At 44.7% G+C, this 25086-nt stretch overlaps 1 protein-coding gene across 1 annotated transcript in view; it reads left to right on the forward strand.

Annotated features, from left to right (window-relative positions):
• Positions 1–209: 209 nt before the first annotated feature.
• LOC106566425 (zinc finger protein PLAGL2) overlaps positions 210–25086 on the forward strand; it is a 59216-nt gene continuing 34339 nt past the window's right edge. Inside the window, exon 1 of the mRNA XM_014134442.2 lies at positions 210–435. The gene's annotated coding sequence lies outside the window, so the exon portion shown is untranslated. The remainder of the gene's footprint in view (positions 436–25086) is intronic.

A 25086-nucleotide genomic window follows, 5' to 3' on the forward strand; every position in this document is an offset into this window, starting at 1 on the left:
CTTATTATCATATTAAGTCTGTCTAAAGTTTAAATATCTCTGTTTGTTATGTACGCTGATAGGGTAGACTGCAGTTGAATCAATTATATTTTGCCATAACAGTTATTGGGGGGGGAAACAGTCAATTTAGCGACAAAAAGAGTAATCTGCATGTCCCTAGTAATAAAGTTTGCGAAAAGTGGCCTGACGTCACACTCCCACAATGCTCGCGCCCCTTAACTCTGCTGCAGCCTCAGAGCGAGACAGACATACTCAGGCCCAGAATATAGAAAAATTAGTGAAAAAATTTGAAAAAATAATAAAACAACAGATCGAGGGGAGAAAGACCGTGAAAGGTGGCGTGGGGTCTCCCACGGTAGGTTTGCGAATAGTCGGTGATGGAATGTTACCGGGGTTCCATGAGAAATTGACTAATGCGGCGCTGGAAACTTTTTGGTGGGTAACTGCTCGTTTTTTTGTAAGATCTCATAATGTGGCTGCACGTTCTGATGTGTGCATGTTTTGTTTAATAAGATTTAAGATTATTACAGCAACTTTCTTCAATGATAATCGATAGATTGATGTTCACGACATTTGAATTAACACCGATCTGTTGTAGTTGTTCTGCAATCGGACATGTTTTAATTTAGCTTATTTTGTGGAAGTATGTAAGCGTCGGGGTATTTAATTTTTAATTACCCGATCGTCTCTCCGCTCGAAGCTGTGTCGATAAATGTGTTACAAATGTAAATCATTGAAGTTGTAAACATTATGCATTGTGTCAATGATGGCTTTGGCAATGATGATTGATGTTCGGTGCAAGTTTTCTGCGAATTGCAGAATTTTAAACAATTTCCGAATATTTATGATGGTGAGCATGCTACTGCAGAAGAGCGAGTGAGATAGAAGAGGGGACGTCCCTGTTGTATTTGAAAGAGTAAACAACTCAGAAAAAAAAGTCCCTACACATGTCACGTTCGATGTATCCTTATTCATAGAAGGTGTTGCTTGATTTCTAGGCGCTCAAAGGCGTCACATTATAGAAGTGAAGAACTATTTGAGTGTTTTCCTTCGACTGTTCGTCCATGCTGTAATGGCTTGTGTCATTTGTTTTGTCGCTGATCGGATGTTTCTGGCGGATTGAGGGGCTATGTGACTTTTGTGTCTCTTGCCTTGTATGTTCCTTGTAAGAGCTAAATACTAGTCCTTTGGAGGGGGGCAGGGTCATGTTATAGACGCGGGGGCTCAGCTCATTTAATTTCATACGCACACTAATACACTTGTGATTGTTTTGTTGTTGTTCTGTTGTTGAACTTTGCTATTTCGTTTCAAACTGTTTTGTCAAACAACATTAGGCTCTAAGAAAAAACATTATGAGAAGCAACATGAGGTTATGTTGTCGGCAGAGGATGATTTAATTGATTAGTTTGAATATTTTAGACATTAGGCCTAATTTTTGTGTTTGGAAGTGTTTTAGATTACTTTCATGTTTTGATGTAGCCTACATTATACACGCAAACATAAGACTTCCTGTAATTATTATGTCAATGATCAACATATTCGTCTAATATTACGTGCATTACACTGTAACAGCAGAGAACGTTGTGTGCTGATAGATCTGCTGTATGAATAATTGTCATCAATTAGACCAACCCACGTTGCAAACATTGAGCAACATGTCAAAACTCCTGTGACTGAGTGCCTGTTGGAGGCTCCAGTTTACTTTTAGTAGTTCCAGTCATTTGACGTAACTAAACTAGTCGACTTTATTATTAGGCTGCTAACTGCTTATTGAATGTTCGACGACCTATACAGGCTATGCGTTCCGTGTGAAAGTAAGACTAACTTACTTGCTTTAAAGTAAGCCTTTAGATACAGTGTTGCTTCATTTGGCAACATTGTATGCTAAATAAACAACATGCGTCCCTGACAAATGAAACAGCCTACTGTAGGCTACATTTATGGTTAGTTAGCCCAATGTCTAGCCCAGGCTTCCTAATAATCACCACCAAGACTTGGAGGCAACAAGCCGCCTCCTCGCCGTCATGGCAGGGCTGACACGAGCATGCTCCCTCCCTCCATCAAGGCCTCACTTCCACTGCCTCGAGACACATAATAAGGAAATGGAAGTGAGAACGTCACGAGACAATGCTTTTGTTATTGACAATAACAGTACAAGTGCAAGTTGAGACGTGTATGTAGTTTGTTGTTTTTCACATTATTTCTGTGTGAGTATACCCTAAAAAAAAAGACCGCATTCTTGACAGCAAGATTTAGATCATACTAAAGTGAAATAACAACGCGTTAACATGATACACGTGTAGGCTACAAGGTCATATGGAATAAAGACATATTGTGGCTATAGTCTACTTCTGCAAAAGTATATTTGTAACTCCACAACAGATTAACTACGTTTTTTCCCCTCTCCTCAATAGTCAGTAGAACTGCTCAAAACAAACCATTGTGACTAGGACAATTTGAACAGAAATGTTTATGTAAACATTTCAAAGTTAACAGCTTTTAGAAGCATATGTTCTTTGTGGAAAATACCGTTTATGACTTACAAATAAGTTGGTAATATCATATTACACTTGACTTAATATATTGGTTTTTCCTCACCCTTGTTTATGTAGATAAAGATAACTACGTTTTCTTTAGCAGTAGGGACATTTTCACGGATAAACATTTTTGAAACACTATAGTCAAACATCTTCTTCTGATTACCTTACACATGAATTTATGTGGTTGGAAGGCAACAATCTACATGTTTGCCTTGGTGATCGAGAAATGTGTTTGTGTGTATGTGTGTGGTGGAGGGAGGGAGGGAGGGAGGTCTCCTCTCTTCCTCTGGAAATGTCCCACAATCCCCTTCACCTCTGTGGGTATGAGGCTGATTTCCATGAGAAAAGAGCATCATTTGGGTTAATGGGAAGGACAGCCCTCGGAGAGGACACACGGTAGTTAATAACCAGAGAAGAACAGGAACAGCTCTGATACTGTTCTTCGTATTTCATCACCTTCTGGGGAGCACGGAGGAGAAGTGGCGAGGGCGCTGGGGAGTGTGGGTTCATGTGAGAATGGATGTTAGCATCAGGGCGGCAACAAGATTGTTCTATCTGTTATTTTCTCAGCATGAGAAAAACAGTCAGATTGTGAGCCTGAGAACTGCTGCGGATCATGGGCATCAGTGGCAGTCTGTCTCTCAAAGTGTGTGTGCATGTGCGTGTCAACCAAGAAGGGAAAGATTATTTATTTGTGTTAGGCAATGTTTCACCCCCAGTAGCCGGGCTGACTTTTGAACCCTGTGGTTGTTTTGGTCACTCCAACTCAGCCCATAAAAGTGGAAAAGGATGAGGAAGGTGAGGGAGATAACATCAGAGCCATGTTCACAGGGCTAATATCACTCCCCAACAGATACCCGGTGAGAGCTGCTGAACAGTCCAACCACCATAGAGATAGATACCCATCTGTCTGGATCAAAACAGATAGCGATGGGCAACGTGATTCATCATACAAACAATTCTGTTGTGTTTATTTCATCAACGTAGTTATGGAATTTCATCTATTTCTAAGATTTAGTTAAGATGTGACATGTTTTTAATCTTTGGATATCACAGTTTTATTTTCCTAAAGCGTTTGTCACTCCCCTGATTTTTCTGTCAGCTTTGTTTCTGATTCCAAGCTGTTCCAATACCTGTTATTGTATCCTTTTAGTTATGGCTAAGCTATTGCCTGTTATTTCATTTTCGTGAAGACAAGAGTTGGTGAAACATGAGAACGTTCTCAGAATGAATGCTGTTGCTGCCCTCAGGACATGATCCAGCCAGTTTTCCTTCAATTCTCAAAGAGGTTTTAGAACATTCTTTCATGGCATTGCTATGGCAGAGAGAAGAGTGATGCTGTCTGTCTGGATTAAAGACTGACAGGAAGCAGAACTCCTGTATGCATATGAGAACACACGTGTATACAGGCACGATGCTCACATGCAAGCACACGCAAACTCATATGCGCGGACACACACACACTCATATGTAAGCATGTGTTCTTACATACAAATGTCGGATCTTAATTTGAGCCAATTTGCTACAGCAGGAAAATAATCCTGCAGCAACAGGATATAAGAATTATTATGTGAATTATAATTAATGGACATTCTTGTAGGGGTTGATACATTTTTCGTCAGGGCAAATCAAGACTAACATTATAAAGTGGAAATGACAAACTTTAGAAGTATTTTTTTTAACCTGGAATACACTACAAGTTTGTATTGCCTGCTGTGCAGTAAAATTCTCAGCAACAAAAGAGTGATCAAATTAAGATCCTACATCTGTACACTCATAAACATATGACACACTCGGCCACACACATTTACTCACATACAGTACATGCAGAGTGGTAGACGTTTCTTTGGGCCGTTGCACATTCTGATGGCCCTTGCAGTGTGCATGTCTGAAATAGTAAGAGGACGCTACATGCTTGAACCACATACTGCCACTTTTCCTTGTGGAACTTTTTCTGGGAAGAGCGGGGCAGCTGTGGCTTTTCAGGACCTAGTTCCATCCATCATAAAGCACCCATGGTTTACACACCCTTACACCCCTCCTTTTCCTCTGTCTCTCTCCCTCTCTCCGTCCTCCTCCATCCATCTCAACCAAAGACTGGGGCTTACACCCCTCCTTTCCCTCTGTCTCTCTCCCTCTCTCTGTCCTCCTCCATCCATCTCATCCAAAGACTGGGGCTTACACCCCTCCTTTCCCTCTGTCTCTCTCCCTCTCTCTGTCCTCCTCCATCCATCTCATCCAAAGACTGGGGCTTACACCCCTCATTTCCCTCTGTCTCTCTCCCTCTCTCTGTCCTCCTCCATCCATCTCATCCAAAGACTGGGGCTTACACCCCTCCTTTCCCTCTGTCTCTCTCCCTCTCTCTGTCCTCCTCCATCCATCTCATCCAAATACTGGGGCTTACACCCCTCATTTCCCTCTGTCTCTCTCCCTCTCTCCGTCCTCCTCCATCCATCTCATCCAAAGACTGGGGCTTACACCCCTCCTTTCCCTCTGTCTCTCTCCCTCTCTCTGTCCTCCTCCATCCATCTCATCCAAATACTGGGGCTTACACCCCTCATTTCCCTCTGTCTCTCTCCCTCTCTCCGTCCTCCTCCATCCATCTCATCCAAAGACTGGGGCTTACACCCCTCCTTTCCCTCTGTCTCTCTCCCTCTCTCCGTCCTCCTCCATCCATCTCATCCAAAGACTGGGGCTTACACCCCTCCTTTCCCTCTGTCTCTCTCCCTCTCTCCGTCCTCCTCCATCCATCTCATCCAAAGACTGGGGCTTACACCCCTCCTTTCCCTCTGTCTCTCTCCCTCTCTCCGTCCTCCTCCATCCATCTCATCCAAAGACTGGGGCTTACACCCCTCAGGGCCACATCCTCCATGGTGTCTACTCTAGATTTATTGCCTGGCTTTTCTCTCTGCAGTAAACACATTGTTGGTTTTAGAGGCTTCGCTGTAAGTCCATTGTTTGAATAAGAGTTTAAACCTCAAAACACACTGGAACGTCTCAAGGTTCTTTCCAAACATAATGATGATGAGATCAGTTCATTTACAACTTGTATCTGAGGTTCCAAGTTGGTAATTGATTAAGCTGATGTACAGGAGAAAAAAAGACTGGATGAATATATATATATATATATATATATTACAGTTCCAGTCAAAAGTTTGGACACACCTGCTCATTCAAGGGTTTTTCTTTATTTTGACTATTTTCTACATTGTAGAATAATAGCGAAGACACCAAAACTATGAAATAACACATATGGAATCATGTAGTAACCAAAAAAGTGTTAAACAACTCAAAACATATTTTATATTCTTCAAAGTAGCCACCCTTTGCCTTGATGACAACTTTGCAGACTCTTGACATTCTCTCAACCAGCTTCACCTGGAATGCTTTTCCAACAGTCTTGAAGGAGTTCCCACATATGCTGAGCACTTGTGGTTAAGTGTGCCTTGACAGTGTCACCAGCAAAGCACCATCACACCTCCATGCTTCATGGTGTGAACCATCCGTTCAACTACTCTGCATCTCACAAGGACATGGCAGTTGGAACCAAAAATCGATTTCCACCCGTCTAATGTCCATTGCTCATGTTTCTTGGCCCAAGCAAGTCTCTTCTTATTATTAGTGTCCTTTAGTAGTAATTTCTTTGCAGCAATTCGACCATGAAGGCCTGATTCACACAGTCTCCTCTGAACAGTTGATGTTGAGATGTGTCTTTTACTTGAACTCTGTGAAGCATTTATTTGGGCTGCAATCTGAGGTGCAGTTAACTCAAATTAACTCATCCTCTGCAGCAGAGGTAACTCTGGGTCTTCCTTTCCTGTGGCGGTCCTCATGAGAGCCAGTTTCATCATAGTGCTTGATGGTTTTTGTGACTGTGCTTGAAGTAACGTTAAAAGTTCTTGACATTTTCCGCATTGACTGACCTTCATGTCTTAAAGTAATGATGGACTGTCGTTTCTCTTTGCTTATTTGAGCTGTTCTTGCCATAATATGTACTTGGTCTTTTACCAAATAGGACTATCTTCTGTATACCACCCCTACCTTTTCACAACACAACTGAATGGCTCAAACGCATTAAGTTGGAAAGAAGTTCCACAAATTAACTTTTAACAAGGCACACCTGTTAATTGAAATGCATTTCAGCATTCAAGCTGGTTGAGAGAATGCCAATAGTGTGCAAAGCTGTCATCAAGGCAAAGGGTGGCTACTTTGAAGAATCTCAAATATAAAATATATTTAGATATGTTTAACACTTTTTTGATTACTACCTGATTCCATTTGTGTTATTTCATAGTTTTGATGTCTTCACTATTGTTCTACAATGTATAAAATATATATATATTTTTTTTTGAATGAGTAGGTGTGTCCAAACTTTTGACTTGTACTGTATATATAAGTAGATAGACATTAGGACTGAGCCCATTTAGTCGACTGGTCCATTGTTTGGTCGATAGGCTTGATGACTGTCTCAGTGGACTAATCCATTGTGGAGGCCTGTCTCAGTGGACTAATCCATTGTGGAGGACTGTCTCAGTGGACTAATCCATTGTGGAGGCCTGTCTCAGTGGACTAATCCATTGTGGAGGCCTGTCTCTGTGGACTAATCCATTGTGGAGGCCTGTCACTGTGGACTAATCCATTGTGGAGGCCTGTCTCAGTGGACTAATCCATTGTGGAGGCCTGTCTCAGTGGACTAATCCATTGTGGAGGCCTGTCTCAGTGGACTAATCCATTGTGGAGGACCGTCTCAGTGGACTAATCCATTGTGGAGGCCTGTCTCTGTGGACTAATCCATTGCGGAGGCCTGTCTCAGTGGACTAATCCATTGTGGAGGCCTGTCTCTGTGGACTAATCCATTGTGGAGGCCTGTCTCAGTGGACTAATCCATTGTGGAGGCCTGTCTCAGTGGACTAATCCATTGTGGAGGACTGTCTCAGTGGACTAATCCATTGTGGAGGCCTGTCTCTGTGGACTAATCCATTGTGGAGGCCTGTCTCTGTGGACTAATCCATTGCGGAGGCCTGTCTCAGTGGACTAATCCATTTCGGAGGTCGCGGGGATGGCACACCAGTATCACTAGTTGTACATTTATCGTTAATTCCCATAATTCCTTATCTACAATGTTTGTTTGGTTACTGTAAATACTGTTAATGCATTCAATATGTTATTATTCTAGTCTTTTACGCTTCACATCGTAGGACTGGACACGTTGTTTGAAGAGTGTACAACCTAGGCTACACTTGTGAGAAACAAGTTTTGGTTTATTTCATTCCATTTACGAGTTGTCAATTTATTCATTGTGCTTTGTTTTGGAGGGCTCCAAACGCTACCTGGCCTGCACACAAATGTAGGCTTATAAATGTGCCCATGTGGGGACCTGATAGTATTTTATAAATGTGCCCATGTGGGGGACCTGATAGTGTTTTATAAATGTGCCCATGTGGGGACCTGATAGTATTTTATAAATGTGCCCATGTGGGGACCTGATAGTATTTTATAAATGTGCCCATGTGGGGACCTGATAGTATTTTATAAATGTGCCCATGTGGGGACTGATAGTATTTTATAAATGTGCCCATGTGGGGACCTGTAGTTTTTTTGTGCCCATGTGGGACCTGATAGTATTTTATAAATGTGCCCATGTGGGGACCTGATAGTATTTTATAAATGTGCCCATGTGGGGACCTGATAGTATTTTATAAATGTGCCCATGTGGGGACCTGATAGTATTTTATAAATGTGCCCATGTGGGGACCTGATAGTATTTTATAAATGTGCCCATGTGGGGACCTGATAGTATTTTTATAAATGTGCCCATGTGGGCACCTGATAGTATTTTATAAATGTGCCCATGTGGGGACCTGATAGTATTTTCCGGTGGAAAAGTCATAAAATAGGCCTACCTGAATACTTCTTATCCCTTGCACAAATGGACTATAGCTGTGTCTGTCTGAAGCTCACTGGGGCAGGAAACTGAGGGTCCAAAATGTTTTATACAATGTTGCAAGGGTAACCTTTATTTAACTAGGCAAGTCAGTTATTAAGAACAAATTCTTATTTACAATGACGGCCTACAGCGGCCTAACCCGGACGACGCTGGGCCAATTGTACGCCGCCCTATGGGACTCCCAATCACGGCTGGTTGTGATACAGCCTGGATTCAAACCAGAGTGTCTGTAGTGACGCCTCTAATGCTGAGATGCAGTGCCTTTTACTGCTATATAATTGGTATTATATACAATGTTTCAAGTTCCTTGCAGACAGGCCATGCATAGCCAAAGTTCTTTATTTTTATCAGGATATTTTCTAACTGTAGGCTGCACATTTTTTTAAATGGTTGGCTTTATGTAGGCTATTCTTACAATGGCAATAGAAGTTACTTTTAGATTGGTATAATTTTCATTTAGATAGAATTTTGAATCACATGACAATGATTTTGAGATAGGAAGAATTTATTATAAATCTGTTCCACGAAAAGGTGCATATGAAAATCATAACCGGCACGCAGTTCGGTAGAAATGGTAAGATACATTGGCACTCCGAATGGAAAAGGTTGCCGACCCCTGGTGTAGCCTATCACAGGAAACTTCAGGAGCGTAACGGCAGAATCTGCGAAAGCCAGCAGGAGTTCGGAAACAGGCTTATTTCTTCTGATTAGGATATCTTGATCTCTGGCTCCCGCTTTAGTCATTTGTGTGTCATAATTATTTCATCACAGTGTATTTAAAGTATAAGATAAGCTCTGTACATATTGTTGATTTGATTAAAACACATAGGGTGTGTCCATATGTGGAAAAATACACGTTTAAAAATGTCGACCAGTCAATTGGTCGAAAGAACAGACTCTTGGTCGACCAACATTTTTTTTTAGTCGGGGACAGCCCTAATAGACACATGTCAGAGTATCTATCAGAAATGTTTTTGCCCTGAAGTCAAATGTATTGATTCTGTTGTTTAGTACTGCTGTGATTTCCATGGCAACCACTCAGACAATAACCAAGTCAGAGGTAAGAGTCTAAGAGCCAGGTTGAATTGCACACGCCAATGGTTATGCAATATCTTTGTTTACGAACTACTGCCTGCGGACACGCTCACACTCTGAAAACGGATACCTGTGAGGTGAACCTACCTGGCCGTTGTATAATGTTTTACAGCACACAAAGGGATTCGGTGATTTAATATGACCGCGGGGAATAGATTTAGTGTGTAAGAACTACAAAGCAGGTTCAATTGTATTGAGCCCTAACCAGGACCCTCACTCTGGAGGGTAGACTCGATCCTGAGCTTTACTATGCAAAACCTATTATTCTCTATGATCCTTTCCAAAGATGCTACGTTTAGCTAAGTAGCAGGAGAACATGTAGGTTTGCATTAAAGGGGTTTTGAAATAATAAAACGTTAGTCAACTGCCTGACTAAGGAGGGAGTTATTTGTCTTACCCTTGTAATACGTTAAATATGCTGCAGTTCAGTTACGCTGTTTTATGAGTCAGTGAATCAGAGGAAACCTGAAGGGAGGAGCCAACGAGTGGAGCGGCAGTAGTGAGAGTAAGTCCTGAGTCACACTCAGAGCAGAGTACTGTCAGACATCGGGTCTGTTGACACATTCACCCCCCTTCCCTTCCTCTCAAGTGATTTTTAATAACCCCTCTACAACCCCGCCCTGCTCAACAATCCCAAATGCAAAAAATAATTATTATGCCAATGAATACGTTCAACTCCCTTCTCAGACAAAAGACCAGAAAACGTCTCTCCCTAATTAGAAAGGTATAGAAAAACATAGAGTTTTGGAGATGAAGTTTAGACCGTGTGAAAATATACCTTATTATTTGGTAACTTTCAAAACTCACAAAATTTGGCCATAAAGTTTGAGGAAGAGGAATAGCGAAGGAAAGGATGCATACATTAAGATGAGGGATTATGAACATTGTCTGAACGTTTGATTGATAAAAATGGAGAGAACTTTATTGAGACATCAGAGTGTATGGGAGGGGAAGGTCCATCAGGTATTGCCGCTTTGCTCTGTTCATTCAAGCCCACGTTTCAGTACATTCAGTTTCTGATCTAAGTCTGTCTGAACATGTCTTAATTCTGAACTGCTATAAATTCACTTACTGAATGAGCCTACATTAATGAGTGGTTCATAGTTACAACAGTTGTTCTATACCTGAGAGAGAAAGGAAGTAAGTGCCGCGTGCAGTGAAGCCACTAACAGCCTACCTCTCTTTTGGACTAGGCTTCCTAATTGGCTGCTCTCATCCTTTTATTTTTTTCTCTTTCTCTTCTCTATTCATCTCTCCTTTGTCAACTTCCTCTGATCTCATCCCACCATTCTCATCCTCTCTCTCCTACCAATAGTGTTGCTCCTCCTATCGCAGTGCTAGCTGTGCCACTAGAGATTCTGGGTTCAAGTCCAGGCTCTGTCGCAGCCGGCCGCGACCTGGAGACCCATGGGGGGGCACATAATTGGCCCAGCGTCGTTCGGGTTAGGGGAGGGTTTGGCCGGCAGGGATGTCCTTGTCCCATCGCGCACTAGCGACTCCTGTGGTGGGCCGGGCACAGTGCACGCTGACACGGTCACCAATATTGGTGCGGCTGGCTTCCGGGTTAAGTGGGCATTGTTTCAAGAAGCAGTGTGGCTTGGTTGGGTTGTGTTTCAGAGGACGCATGGCTCTCGACCTTCGCCTCTCCCGAGTCTGTACTGGAGTTGCAGCGATGAGACAAGACTGTAACTACCAATTGGATACCACGAAATTGGGGAGAAAAAAGGGTAAAAGTAACAAAGAAATAGTTGCTCCTCCTCCTCATCTATCCTCTCTCTCCTACCAGTGTTGCTCCTCCTCCTCATCTATCCTCTCTCTCCTACCAGTGTGGCTCCTCCTCCTCATCTATCCTCTCTCTCCTACCAGTGTTGCTCCTCCTCCTCATCTATCCTCTCTCTCCTACCAGTGTTGCTCCTCCTCATCATCTATCCTCTCTCTCCTACCAGTGTTGCTCCTCCTCCTCATCTATCCTCTCTCTCCTACCAGTGTTGCTCCTCCTCCTCATCTATCCTCTCTCTCCTACCAGTGTGGCTCCTCCTCCTCATCTATCCTCTCTCTCCTACCAGTGTTGCTCCTCCTCTCCATCTATCCTCTCTCTCCTACCAGTGTTGCTCCTCCTCCTCATCTATCCTCTCTCTCCTACCAGTGTTGCTCCTCCTCCTCATCTATCTTCTCTCTCCTACCAGTGTTGCTCCTCCTCCTCATCTATCTTCTCTCTCCTACCAGTGTTGCTCCTCCTCCTCATCTGTCTTCTCTCTCCTACCAGTGTTGCTCCTCCTCCTCATCTATCTTCTCTCTCCTACCAGTGTGGCTCCTCCTCCTCATCTATCTTCTCTCTCCTACCAGTGTTGCTCCTCCTCCTCATCTATCTTCTCTCTCCTACCAGTGTTGCTCCTCCTCCTCCTCATCTATCTTCTCTCTCCTACCAGTGTTGCTCCTCCTCCTCCTCATCTATCTTCTCTCTCCTACCAGTGTTGCTCCTCCTCCTCATCTATCTTCTCTCTCCTACCAGTGTGCTCCTCGTCCTCGTCATCTATCTTCTCTCTCCTACCAGTGTTGCTCCTCCTCCTCCTCATCTATCTTCTCTCTCCTACCAGTGTGGCTCCTCCTCCTCATCTATCTTCTCTCTCCTACCAGTGTTGCTCCTCCTCCTCATCTATCTTCTCTCTCCTACCAGTGCTGCTCCTCCTCCTCATCTATCCTCTCTCTCCTACCAGTGTGGCTCCTCCTCCTCATCTATCCTCTCTCTCCTACCAGTGTTGCTCCTCCTCCTCATCTATCTTCTCTCTCCTACCAGTGTTGCTCCTCCTCCTCATCTATCCTCTCTCTCCTACCAGTGTGGCTCCTCCTCCTCATCTATCCTTTCTCTCCTACCAGTGTTGCTCCTCCTCTCCATCTATCCTCTCTCTCCTACCAGTGTGGCTCCTCCTCCTCATCTATCCTCTCTCTCCTACCAGTGTTGCTCCTCCTCTCCATCTATCCTCTCTCTCCTACCAGTGTTGCTCCTCCTCTCCATCTATCCTCTCTCTCCTACCAGTGTTGCTCCTCCTCATCTATCCTCTCTCTCCTACCAGTGTTGCTCCTCCTCCTCATCTATCCTCTCTCCTACCAGTGTTGCTCCTCCTCCTCATCTATCCTCTCCCTCCTACCAGTGTTGCTCTTCCTCCTCATCTATCCTCTCTCCTACCAGTGTTGCTCCTCCTCCTCATCTATCCTCTCTCTCCTACCAGTGTTGCTCCTCCTCCTCATCTATCCTCTCTCTCCTACCAGTAGTGTTGCTCCTCCTCCTCATCTATCCTCTCTCTCCTACCAGTGTTGCTCCTCTCCCTCACCTATCCTCTCTCTCCTACCAGTGTTGCTCCTCCTCCTCATCTATCCTCTCTCTCCTACCAGTGTTGCTCCTCCTCCTCATCTGTCCTCTCTCTCCTACCAGTAGTGTTGCTCCTCCTCGTCATCTATCTTCTCTCTCCTACCAGTGTTGCTCCTCCTCCTCCTCATCTATCTTCTCTCTCCTACCAGTGTGGCTCCTCCTCCTCATCTATCTTCTCTCTCCTACCAGTGTTGCTCCTCCTCCTCATCTATCTTCTCTCTCCTACCAGTGCTGCTCCTCCTCCTCATCTATCCTCTCTCTCCTACCAGTGTGGCTCCTCCTCCTCATCTATCCTCTCTCTCCTACCAGTGTTGCTCCTCCTCCTCATCTATCTTCTCTCTCCTACCAGTGTTGCTCCTCCTCCTCATCTATCCTCTCTCTCCTACCAGTGTGGCTCCTCCTCCTCATCTATCCTTTCTCTCCTACCAGTGTTGCTCCTCCTCTCCATCTATCCTCTCTCTCCTACCAGTGTGGCTCCTCCTCCTCATCTATCCTCTCTCTCCTACCAGTGTTGCTCCTCCTCTCCATCTATCCTCTCTCTCCTACCAGTGTTGCTCCTCCTCTCCATCTATCCTCTCTCTCCTACCAGTGTTGCTCCTCCTCATCTATCCTCTCTCTCCTACCAGTGTTGCTCCTCCTCCTCATCTATCCTCTCTCCTACCAGTGTTGCTCCTCCTCCTCATCTATCCTTTCCCTCCTACCAGTGTTGCTCCTCCTCCTCATCTATCCTCTCTCTCCTACCAGTGTTGCTCCTCCTCCTCATCTATCCTCTCTCTCCTACCAGTAGTGTTGCTCCTCCTCCTCATCTATCCTCTCTCTCCTACCAGTGTTGCTCCTCCCCCTCACCTATCCTCTCTCTCCTACCAGTGTTGCTCCTCCTCCTCATCTATCCTCTCTCTCCTACCAGTGTTGCTCCTCCTCCTCATCTGTCCTCTCTCTCCTACCAGTAGTGTTGCTCCTCCTCCTCATCTATCCTCTCTCTCCTACCAGTGCTGCTCCTCCTCCTCATCTATCCTCTCTCTCCTACCAGTGTTGCTCCTCCTCCTCATCTATCCTCTCTCTCCTACCAGTGCTGCTCCTCCTCCTGATCTATCCTCTCTCTCCTACCAGTGTTGCTCCTCCTCCTCATCTGTCCTCTCTCTCCTACCAGTAGTGTTGCTCCTCCTCCTCATCTATCTTCTCTCTCCTACCAGTGTTGCTCCTCCTCCTCATCTATCCTCTCTCTCCTACCAGTGTGGCTCCTCCTCCTCATCTATCCTTTCTCTCCTACCAGTGTTGCTCCTCCTCTCCATCTATCCTCTCTCTCCTACCAGTGTGGCTCCTCCTCCTCATCTATCCTCTCTCTCCTACCAGTGTTGCTCCTCCTCTCCATCTATCCTCTCTCTCCTACCAGTGTTGCTCCTCCTCTCCATCTATCCTCTCTCTCCTACCAGTGTTGCTCCTCCTCATCTATCCTCTCTCTCCTACCAGTGTTGCTCCTCCTCCTCATCTATCCTCTCTCCTACCAGTGTTGCTCCTCCTCCTCATCTATCCTCTCCCTCCTACCAGTGTTGCTCTTCCTCCTCATCTATCCTCTCTCCTACCAGTGTTGCTCCTCCTCCTCATCTATCCTCTCTCTCCTACCAGTGTTGCTCCTCCTCCTCATCTATCCTCTCTCTCCTACCAGTAGTGTTGCTCCTCCTCCTCATCTATCCTCTCTCTCCTACCAGTGTTGCTCCTCCCCCTCACCTATCCTCTCTCTCCTACCAGTGTTGCTCCTCCTCCTCATCTATCCTCTCTCTCCTACCAGTGTTGCTCCTCCTCCTCATCTGTCCTCTCTCTCCTACCAGTAGTGTTGCTCCTCCTCCTCATCTATCCTCTCTCTCCTACCAGTGCTGCTCCTCCTCCTCATCTATCCTCTCTCTCCTACCAGTGTTGCTCCTCCTCCTCATCTATCCTCTCTCTCCTACCAGTGCTGCTCCTCCTCCTGATCTATCCTCTCTCTCCTACCAGTGTTGCTCCTCCTCCTCATCTGTCCTCTCTCTCCTACCAGTAGTGTTGCTCCTCCTCCTCATCGATCCTCTCTCTCTCCTACCAGTGCTGCTCCTCCTCCTCATCTATCCTCTCTCTCCTACCAGTGTTGCTCCTCCTCCTCATCTATCCTCTCTCACTACTACCAGTGTTGCTTCCCATCCTCATGTATCTTCTCTCTCCTACCAGTGTTGCTCCTCCTCCTCATCTATCCTCTCTCTCCTACCAGTGTTGCTCCTCCTCCTCATCTATCCTCTCTCTCCTACCAGTGTTGCTCCTCCTCCTCATCTATCCTCTCTCTCCTACCAGTGTTGCTCCTCCTCCTCCTCATCTATCCTCTCTCTCCTACCAGTGTTGCCCCTCCTCCCCACCTATCCTCTCTCTCCTACCAGTGTTGCTCCTCCTCCTCCTCATCTATCCTCTCTCTCCTACCAGTGTTGCCCCTCCTCTCCACCTATCCTCTCTCTCCTACCAGTGTTGCTCCTCCTCATCATCTATCTTCTCTCTCCTACCAGTGTTGCTCCTCCTCATCATCTATCTTCTCTCTCCTACCAGTGTTGCTCCTCCTCCTCATCTGTCCTCTCTCTCCTACCAGTGTTGCTCCTCCTCATCATCTATCCTCTCTCTCCTACCAGTGTTGCTCCTCCTCCTCATCTGTCCTCTCTCTCCTACCAGTGTTGCTCCTCCTCATCATCTATCCTCTCTCTCCTACCAGTGTTGCTCCTTCTCTCCACCTGTCCTCTCTCTCCTACCAGTGTTGCTCCTCCTCCTCATCTATCCTCTCTCTCCTACCAGTGTTGCTCCTTCTCTCCACCTGTCCTCTATCTCCTACTGGTAGTGTTGCTCCTCCTCTCCTCTCTTCCTTTCCTCTCTCTCCTCCTCTCCTCTCCACCTGTCCTCTCTCTCTTCCTGTCCTCTCTCTCCTCCTCTCCTCTCCACCTGTCCTCTCTCTCTTCCTGTCCTCTCTCCTCCTCTCCTCTCCACCTGTCCTCTCTCTCTTCCTGTCCTCTCTCTCCTACCAGTGTTGCTCCTCCTTCTCCTTACCATTTTCTTCTTTCCTACTCTTCCCCCTCTCTCCTCAATTCTTCATTCCTTCTCTTCCCCCTCTCTCCTCAATTCTTCTTTCCTTCTATTCCCCCTCTCTCCTCAATTCTTCTTTCCTTCTCTTCCCCCTCTCTCCTCAATTCTTCTTTCCTTCTCTTCCCCCTCTCTCCTCATTTCTTCTTTCCTTCTCTTCTCCTCCCTCTTCAAGTGCTTCTCTTCCCCCTCTCTCCTCAATTTCGGATTCCCTCCCTCTCTCTTATCTTAATACTGCAATACTACCCCATTGACATACGTACCGTACACATCATGAACACACACGTGGTTGACTGCATGTTGTACCGCCCAGATGCACATACCTCCCCTCTCTTTTTCTCCCTCTCATATTTCTTTATCTCTCGCTCTCTCCCTCTCACATTTCTTTCTCGCTCTCGCTCTCTCTCCCTCTCCTCAAAGTCTTGGACAACAACAACATAAAAAAATGTAAGTGGAGTGACAACTGTGAGTCCTTTTCTGTGTCCCCTCCAGGGTCAGTGTGAAGTTTTCAGTTTGATTGAAGGTCCCTTTTCTCTGGTGTCTGGTGTGAAAGCTGTCCTAATTGAATGATAAAGTGCCCTGAGATGGAGTCCGGTGAATAGACAACAATGGCCAGCCTGTGTGTGGTAGAGGGATTTTGGTTCACATCCAGCCTTTGCCTCTCTACTCCGAGAGAGGGCCTATTATACAGCTCTCTGCTGGACTAGGTCACGTGACTGCCTCTCTCTCCCCTCCCCCCTCCATACTGTGCCCTCCCTTCCCCAGTGTGAGCTGACCAATCACGGGCCAGTGTGTCCTCTTCACACTGGCCATGTTGGTTGAATGGCCTCATTTTGCCAGCAAGTGACTTTCTGCACATATCTCTGTTCTCTCTACCTCAGCTGCCTGCTGGACACCACAGTGACAGGGGGGAAAGAGATCCGTATTCAGACATGTTCAGCTCATAGAGATACAACCACCAGAGAGGTTCTGCAAAACTCACCAGCTACAAATACCCTAAATTCATATTATACACTTTTGTCTTTATCTACACTTTTAGCAACAAAATAAAAGTGCTATCTAGAACCTAAAACGGTTCTTCGGCTGTCCCTGTAGGAGAACCCTTTGAGGAAACATTTTTGGTTTCAGGTAGAACCTCATTGGGTTCCATGTAGAACCCTTTCCCCAGAGGGTTCTACATGGAACCCAAAAGAGGGTTCTACCTGGAAACAAATAGGGTTCTCCTATGGGGACAGCTGAATACTCCTTTTGGAACCCTTTTTCCTGAGTGTACAGTAGAATGTCCTACAATGTAAAAGGGGGAGGGAGGGAGACCGTTGAAATGTTGTGTCTATCTATCGTTCATACGTCTATGCTTTATTTTAGTTGTGTTTTCTGGCTGCATCCCCTTAGCTACGGCTGGTTCTGTCCATTCTGTTTTGGTCTGTAAGCTGTTTACGTACCAATGGAATTAGATTTGTTGTAGCTGTTTATTTATTTATTTTTTGACATATTCACAAATACAGGAGATACTTGAAGATAAATAGATTAAACAGACTTTGATCTTGTCTTAACACCATACTGAGACCAGAGCGAGATGTTTATTTAGTGGGCTTCTATTTAGCACCTCTGTCCAAATATTGAAGTACAGTACTTGCCAGTTTGTTGTGAGTTTTTGTGCTGAGGAGATAGGTGACCAGTTGATCTCCCATAAGCCTCAGCTAAATGTTAGCACGCTCACCACTGTGGTGGATGAAGATTTAAAATATATCAATGCTTCATTTGTATTTGACATGTTATTTGGAAAGTGAAGTTATCTCTAATACCCTTTATTAAATGTAATGAATAGTATGGAATGGGGATAATCAAATCAAATGAAATTTATTTATATAGCCCTTCTTACATCAGCTGATATCTCAAAGTGCTGTACAGAAACCCAGCCTAAAACCCCAAACAGCAAGCAATGCAGGTGTAGAAGCACGGTGGCTAGGAAAAACTCCCTAGAAAGGCCAAAACCTAGGAAGAAACCTAGAGAGGAACCAGGCTATGAGGGGTGGCCAGTCCTCTTCTGGCTGTGCCAGGTAGAGATTATAACAGCACATGGCCTAGATGTTCAAATGTTCATAAATGACCAGCATTGTCAAATAATAATAATCATAGTAGTTGTTCGAGGGTGCAACAAGTCAGTAACACAAGAGTAAGTGTCAGTTGGCTTTTTCATAGCCGATCTTTGAGAGTATCTCTACCGCTCCTGCTGTCTCTAGAGAGTTGAAAACAGCAGGTCTGGGACAGGTAGCACGTCCGGTGAACAGGTCAGGGTTCCATAGCTGCAGGCAGAACAGTTGGAACTGGAGCAGCAGCACGGCCAGGTGAACTGGGGACAGCAAGGAGTCATCAAGCCAGGTAGTCCTGAGGCATGGTCCTAGGGCTCAGGTCCTCCGAGAGAGAGAAAGAAAGAGAGAATTAGAGAGAGCATATTTAAATTCATACAGGACACCGGAAAAGACGAGAAATACTCCAGATGTGACAGACTGACCCTAGCCTCCCGACACATAAACTACTGCAGCATAAATACTGGAGGCTGAGACAGGAGGGGTCAGGAGACACTGTGGCCCCATCCGATGAAACCCCCGGACAGGGCCAAACAGGTGGGATATAACCCCACCCACTTTGCCAAAGCACAGCCTCCACACCACTGGAGGGATATCTCCAAACACCAACATACCATCCCGGGACAAGGCCGAGTATAGCCCACAAAGATCTCCGCCACGGCACAGCCTAAGGGGGGGCACCAACCCAGACAGGAAGACCACGTCAGTGACTCAACCCACTCAAGTGACACACCCCTCCCAGGGACAGCATGGAAGAACACCAGTAAGCCAGTGACTCAGCCCCCGTAATAGGGGTAGAGGCAGAGAATCCCAGTGGAAAGAGGGGAAACCGGCCAGGCAGAGACAGCAAGGGCGGTTCGTTGCTCCAGCCTTTCCGTTCACCTTCACACCCCTGGGCCAGACTACACTTAATCATAGGACCTACTGAAGAGATGTGTCTTCAGTAAAGACTTAAAGGTTGAGACTGAGTCTGCGTCTCTCACATGGGTAGGCAGACTATTACATAAAAATGGAGCTCTATAGGAGAAAGCCCTGCCTCCAGCTGTTTGCTTAGAAATTCTAGGAACAATTAGGAGGCCCGCGTCTTGTGACCGTAGCGTACGTGTAGGTATGTACGGCAGGACCAAATCGGAAAGATAGGTAGGAGCAAGCCCATGTAATGCTTTGTAGGTTAGCAGTAAAACCTTGAAATCAGCCCTTGCCTTAACAGGAAGCCAGTGTAGGGAGGCTAGCACTGGAGTAATATGATCAAATTTTTTGGTTCGAGTCAGGATTCTAGCAGCCGTATTTAGCACTAACTGAAGTTTATTTAGTGCTTTATCCGGGTAGCCGGAAAGTAGAGCATTGCAGTAGTTCACAAACGCATGGTTTAATTTTTCTGCGTCATTTTGGGACAGAAAGTTTCTGATTTTTGCAATGTTACGTAGATGGGAAAAAAGCTGTCCTTGAAACAGTCTTGATATGTTCTTCAAAAGAGAGATCAGGGTCCAGAGTAACGCCGAGGTCCTTCACAGTTTTATTTGAGACGACTGTACAACCATCCAGATTAATTGTCAGATTCAACAGAAGATCTCTTTGTTTCTTGGGACCTAGAACAAGCATCTCTGTTTTGTCCGAGTTTAAGAGTAGAAAGTTTGCAGCCATCCACTTCCTTATGTCTGAGACACAGGCTTCTAGCGAGGGCAATTTTGGGGCTTCACCATGTTTCATTGAAATGTACACCTGTGTGTCATCCGCATAGCAGTGAAATTTAACATTATGTTTTCGAATGACATCCCCAAGAGGTAAAATATATAGTGAAAACAATAGTGGTCCTAAAACGGAACCTTGAGGAACACCGAAATTTACAGTTGATTTGTCAGAGGACAAACCATTCACAGAGACAAACTGATATCTTTCCGACAGATAAGACCTAAACCAGGCCAGAACTTGTCCATGTAGACCAATTTGGGTTTCCAATCTCTCCAAAAGAATGTGGTGATTGATGGTATCAAAAGCAGCACTAAGATCTAGGAGCACGAGGACAGACGCAGAACCTCGGTCTGACGTCATTAAAAGGTCATTTACCACCTTCACAAGTGCAGTCTCAGTGCTATGATGGGGTCTAAAACCAGACTGAAGCGTTTTGTGTACATTGTTTGTCTTCAGGAAGGCAGTGAGTTGCTGCGCAACAGCTTTTTCAAAATTTTTTGAGAGGAATGGAAGATTCGATATAGGCCGATAGTTTTTTATAATTTCTGGGTCAAGATTTGGCTTTTTCAAGAGAGGCTTTATTACTGCCACTTTTAGTGAGTTTGGTACACATCCGGTGGATAGAGAGCCGTTTATTATGTTCAACATAGGACGGCCAAGCACAGAAAGCAGCTCTTTCAGTAGTTTAGTTGGAATAGGGTCCAGTATGCAGCTTGAAGGTTTAGAGGCCATGATTATTTTCATCATTGTGTCAAGAGATATAGTACTAAAGCACTTTAGTGTCTCCCTTGATCCTAGGTCCTGGCAGGGTTGTGCAGACTCAGGACAACGGAGCTTTGGAGGAATACGCAGATTTAAAGAGGAGTCTGTAATTTGCTTTCTAATGATCATGATCTTTTCCTCAAAGAAGTTCATGAATTCATCACTGCTGAAGTGAAAGCCATCCTCTCTTTGGGAATGCTGCTTTTTAGTTAACTTTGCGACAGTATCAAAAAGAAAGTTTGGATTGTTCATATTTTCCTCAATTAAGTTGGAAAAATAGGATGATCGAGCAGCAGTGAGGGCTCTTCGATACTGCATGGTACTGTCTTTCCAAGGTAGTCGGCAGACTTCCAGTTTGGTGTGGCGCCATTTCCGTTCCAATTTTCTAGAAGCTTGCTTCAGAGCTCGTGTATTTTCTGTATACCAGGGAGCTAGTTTCTTATGACAAATGTTTTTAGTTTTTAGGGGTACAACTGCATCTAGGGTATTGCGCAAGGTTAAATTGAATTCCTCAATGATTTGTATGTGTCCTGTGTTTCTCCTAGGATCTTTTTCAGCAGCGGTGGAAAAGTTACAAAATGTTGTTTTAAAGCTAATTTCCTACAATTCTACACATTTTGCCATGGGGCAGACAGAACGTTTTACAGTTTCAAAGCACATTTCCTGCAATTATACACATTTTGCCATTGGGCTGATAGAAAATCTGCAGTTTTAAAGCAAATTTCTTTTAATTATACACGTTTCCATGGCTTATGCCTTGTTCTTATGCTATTTGAGTGACTCGAACATTATAACAAAGTCAATTGATTTGGGGAATTTTCTATTCTCCCTGGCTGTCTAGTTTTTATTTTGCCGATTGTAAGAAATTATAATTGCAGTGGCGGCCACAATTTAGCAGCGGTGGTGCGCCACTGCTAAATACATATAGGAGAAACACTGTGTGTATATGATGATATTATCCTGGCATTTAGTATGTGACATTTTATGGTAATTACTGAAAACCATATATCTATGTTTAGGGGTCAGTGACAAAGAGATGTACTGTAGACAGAAGCTCATTTGGCATTGAGCAGGACCTCTGGTTAACTGTTTTACCCCTCATCTGAAACCTAAACCTCCCTTTGCCTGAGCAGTGCAGGGCTCCAAGCATTCCCTCCTTTCACGCACACACGCACACACACACTCACACACGCGCACGCACACACACACACACACACACACACACACACACACACACACACACACACACACACACACACACACACACACACACACACACACACACACACACACACAACAGCAGTTGTACTTGCAGTGTGTTCGTGGTAGTGAGGTGGAAGACCAGTTATTGTAATGAGAGTGTGTGTTTATCTCTGAGAAGAAAGGAGGAGCTAAGTGTTAAAATGTGTTAATGAAAATCTCCTGATCTGGGAGTCCCTCAGGCCCTAATTCTCTCACTCTTTCTCTTTTTCTTTCCTACACATGTTACATTTCCCCCTCTTGCCAACTCTCTTGCCAACTCTTGCCAACTCTCTCATCGATCCTCTCATGATACTGAAGAGAAATTCACCTTTAGAGTTAGTCCCTTTGCCATCACTTGATCATGCAGGGGGATAGCCTACCTCTGGTATTCCTTATGGAAGAATGGCTACTGCTCTTTAGAGTTGAGTTATCACCCTTCCTTCTCCCATATGTCTACAATCCTGAGCGGCTCACTTCTGATCTCCCCATGTTTACAACCTCTGATCTGTTATCCAATGACTGTAGCTCTGTGTCCTGTGACTGACCAGTGAGCTATATATAAAATAATAATATATAAATAATAATAATATATAGCCAGATTTTGTGTGTGTATATATATTATATATACAAAATCTGGCTATATATTATTTTGAATTTTGTTACTTTTTATGTTATTAATATTACTAAAAACAACAGATTAAACTAATTTTGGCCAAGGTATCCAAGGAATAATTTTAGAGGGTGTAATGCAATACAATTAATAAAAATATAAATGCAACATTTTACAATATTTTACTGAGTTTGTGTTCATTTAAGGAAATCAGTCAATTGAAATAAATTCATTAGGTCCTAGTCTATGGATTTCACATGACTGGGAATACAGATATGCACCTGTTGGTCACAGATACCTTAAAAAAAGCAGGTGCGTGGATCAGAAAACCAGTCAGTATCTGGTGTGACCACCATTTGCCTCACGCAGCGCAGCACATCTCTTCCGCATAGAGTTGATCAGGCTGTTGATTGTGGCCTGTGGAATGTTCTCACGCTCCTCTTCAATGGCTGTGCGAAATTTCTGGATATTGGTGGGAACTGGATGATGCTATTGTACACGTCGATCCAGAGCATCCTAAACATGCTTAATGGGTGATATGTCTGGTAAGTATGCAGGCTATGGAAGAACTGGGACATTTTCAGTTTCCAGGAATTGTGTACAGATCCTTGCGACATGGGGCTGTGCATTATCATGCAGAGATATGAGGTGATGGAGGCAGATGAATGGCACAACAATGGGCCTCAGGATCATGTCACGGTATCTCTGTGCATTCAAATTGCCATCGATAAAATGCAACTGTATTTGTTGTCCTTACCTTATGCCTGCGCATACCATAACCCCAACACCACCGTGGGTCACTCAGTAAGCCGCTCGCCCACTGGACGCCATACACACTGTCTGCCATCTGCCTGGTACAGTTGAAACCCGGGATTCATCCGTGAAGAGCACACTTCTCCAGCGTGCCAGTGGGGATCGAAGGTGAGAATTTGCCCACTGAAGTCGGTTACGACGCCAAACTGCAGTCAGGTCAAGACCCTGGTGAGGATGACGAGCATGCAGATGAGCTTCCCTGAGACGGTTTCAGACAGTTTGTGCAAATATTCTTTGGTTGTACAAACCCGCAGTTTCAACAGCTGTCCGGGTGGCTGGTCCCAGACGATACCGCTGATGAAGAAGCCAGATGTGGAGGTCCTGGGCTGGCGTGGTTACACGTGGTCTACGGTTGTAAGACCTGTTGGACGTACTGCAAAATTCTGTAAAATGACGTTGGAGTCAGCTTATGGTAGAGAAATGTACATTTAATTCTCTGGCAACAACTCTGGTGGACATTCCTGCAGTTAGAATGCCAATTGCATGCACCATCAAAACTTGAGACATCTGTGGCATTGTGTTGTGTGACAAAAAAGTACCTTTTAGAGTGGACCTTTATTGTCCCCAGCACAAGGTGCACCTGTGAAATGATCAGCTTCTTGATATGCCACACCTGTCAGGTGGATGGATTACTTTGGCAAAAGAGAAATCTAAACAAATTTGTGCACAGAATATGGAGAGAAATAAGCTTTTTGTGCATTTGGAACATTTCTGGGATCTTTTATTTCAGCTCATGGGAGAGCACTTTACACATTGTGTTTATATTTTTGTTCAGTATAATATTATTAATCTATAATTTATGTTCTTAACCCTGGGCAACCTGGGCACAAGGCGAGACCCAGATGCAGACCCAGGAGGCAGACGGTTGGACTGTTAGATGTTTATTGATCCATAAAGGGGTCGGCAAGAGAATGGTCGTGGACAGTCAAAAGGTCAAAACCAGATCAGAGTCCAGGAGGTACAGAGTGGCAGACAGGCTCGAGGTCAAGGCAGGCAGAATGGACAGGCAGGTGGGTACAGAGTCCAGAAACAGGCAAGGGTCAAAATTGGGAGGACTATAAAAAGAGAATTGAAAAGGCAGGCGCACAGGAAAAACACACTGGTTGACTTGGACATGCAAGACGAACTAGCACAGAGAGACAGGAAACACAGGGATAAATACACTGGGGAAAACAAGCGACACCTGGAGGGGGTGGAGACAATCACAAGGACAGGGGAAACAGATCAGGGTGTGACACTCATAGTGTTATTGATATCCACAGTACTCCACCAATTGTACAATCTTCAACTCAATACTTATTGTATTCCCCAAAAAGGATTAAAAAAACATGAATGCACTGTAATTTAAGCTATGAAACTGCAAAGTTCTCTCTCAGCCTCATGGCAAAATGTGTAGAATTGCAGGATATTAGCTTTAAAGCTGCAACAACACAAAATCTCTCTGCCCCATCACAGAATGTATAGAATTGTAAGAAATTTACTTGGAAACAGCAAGGTTTTTTCTCCGATGCCAAGAGATAGACCTTTAAAATGTTCCTTCCCAGGGCCTGAGAGTTGATTTGTTGGGCCATGCACTGCCAAAGTCATGGTACAACTCCTTGTATGCTATTTTTATTACATAATTTCTGATATATCACATGCCTTATGTTGTGCCTCTACTGCCATTAATTCCAATGACACTAGTTTGGATTTCTCCCTGACCAATATGTCTGCCATTTTCATCCCATTCTGGAACTTTGAGGGTTTATGACATAGCCCCCCTCTAGTAATTTAATAGGATCTTTAATAGGAACTCCCTTTCTCTGGTGGTACTCTCTCTCTCTCTTACCCAAATCAAA

Source organism: Salmo salar, chromosome ssa13 (genome assembly GCF_905237065.1).
Source record: "Salmo salar chromosome ssa13, Ssal_v3.1, whole genome shotgun sequence".
NCBI lineage: Eukaryota > Metazoa > Chordata > Actinopteri > Salmoniformes > Salmonidae > Salmo > Salmo salar.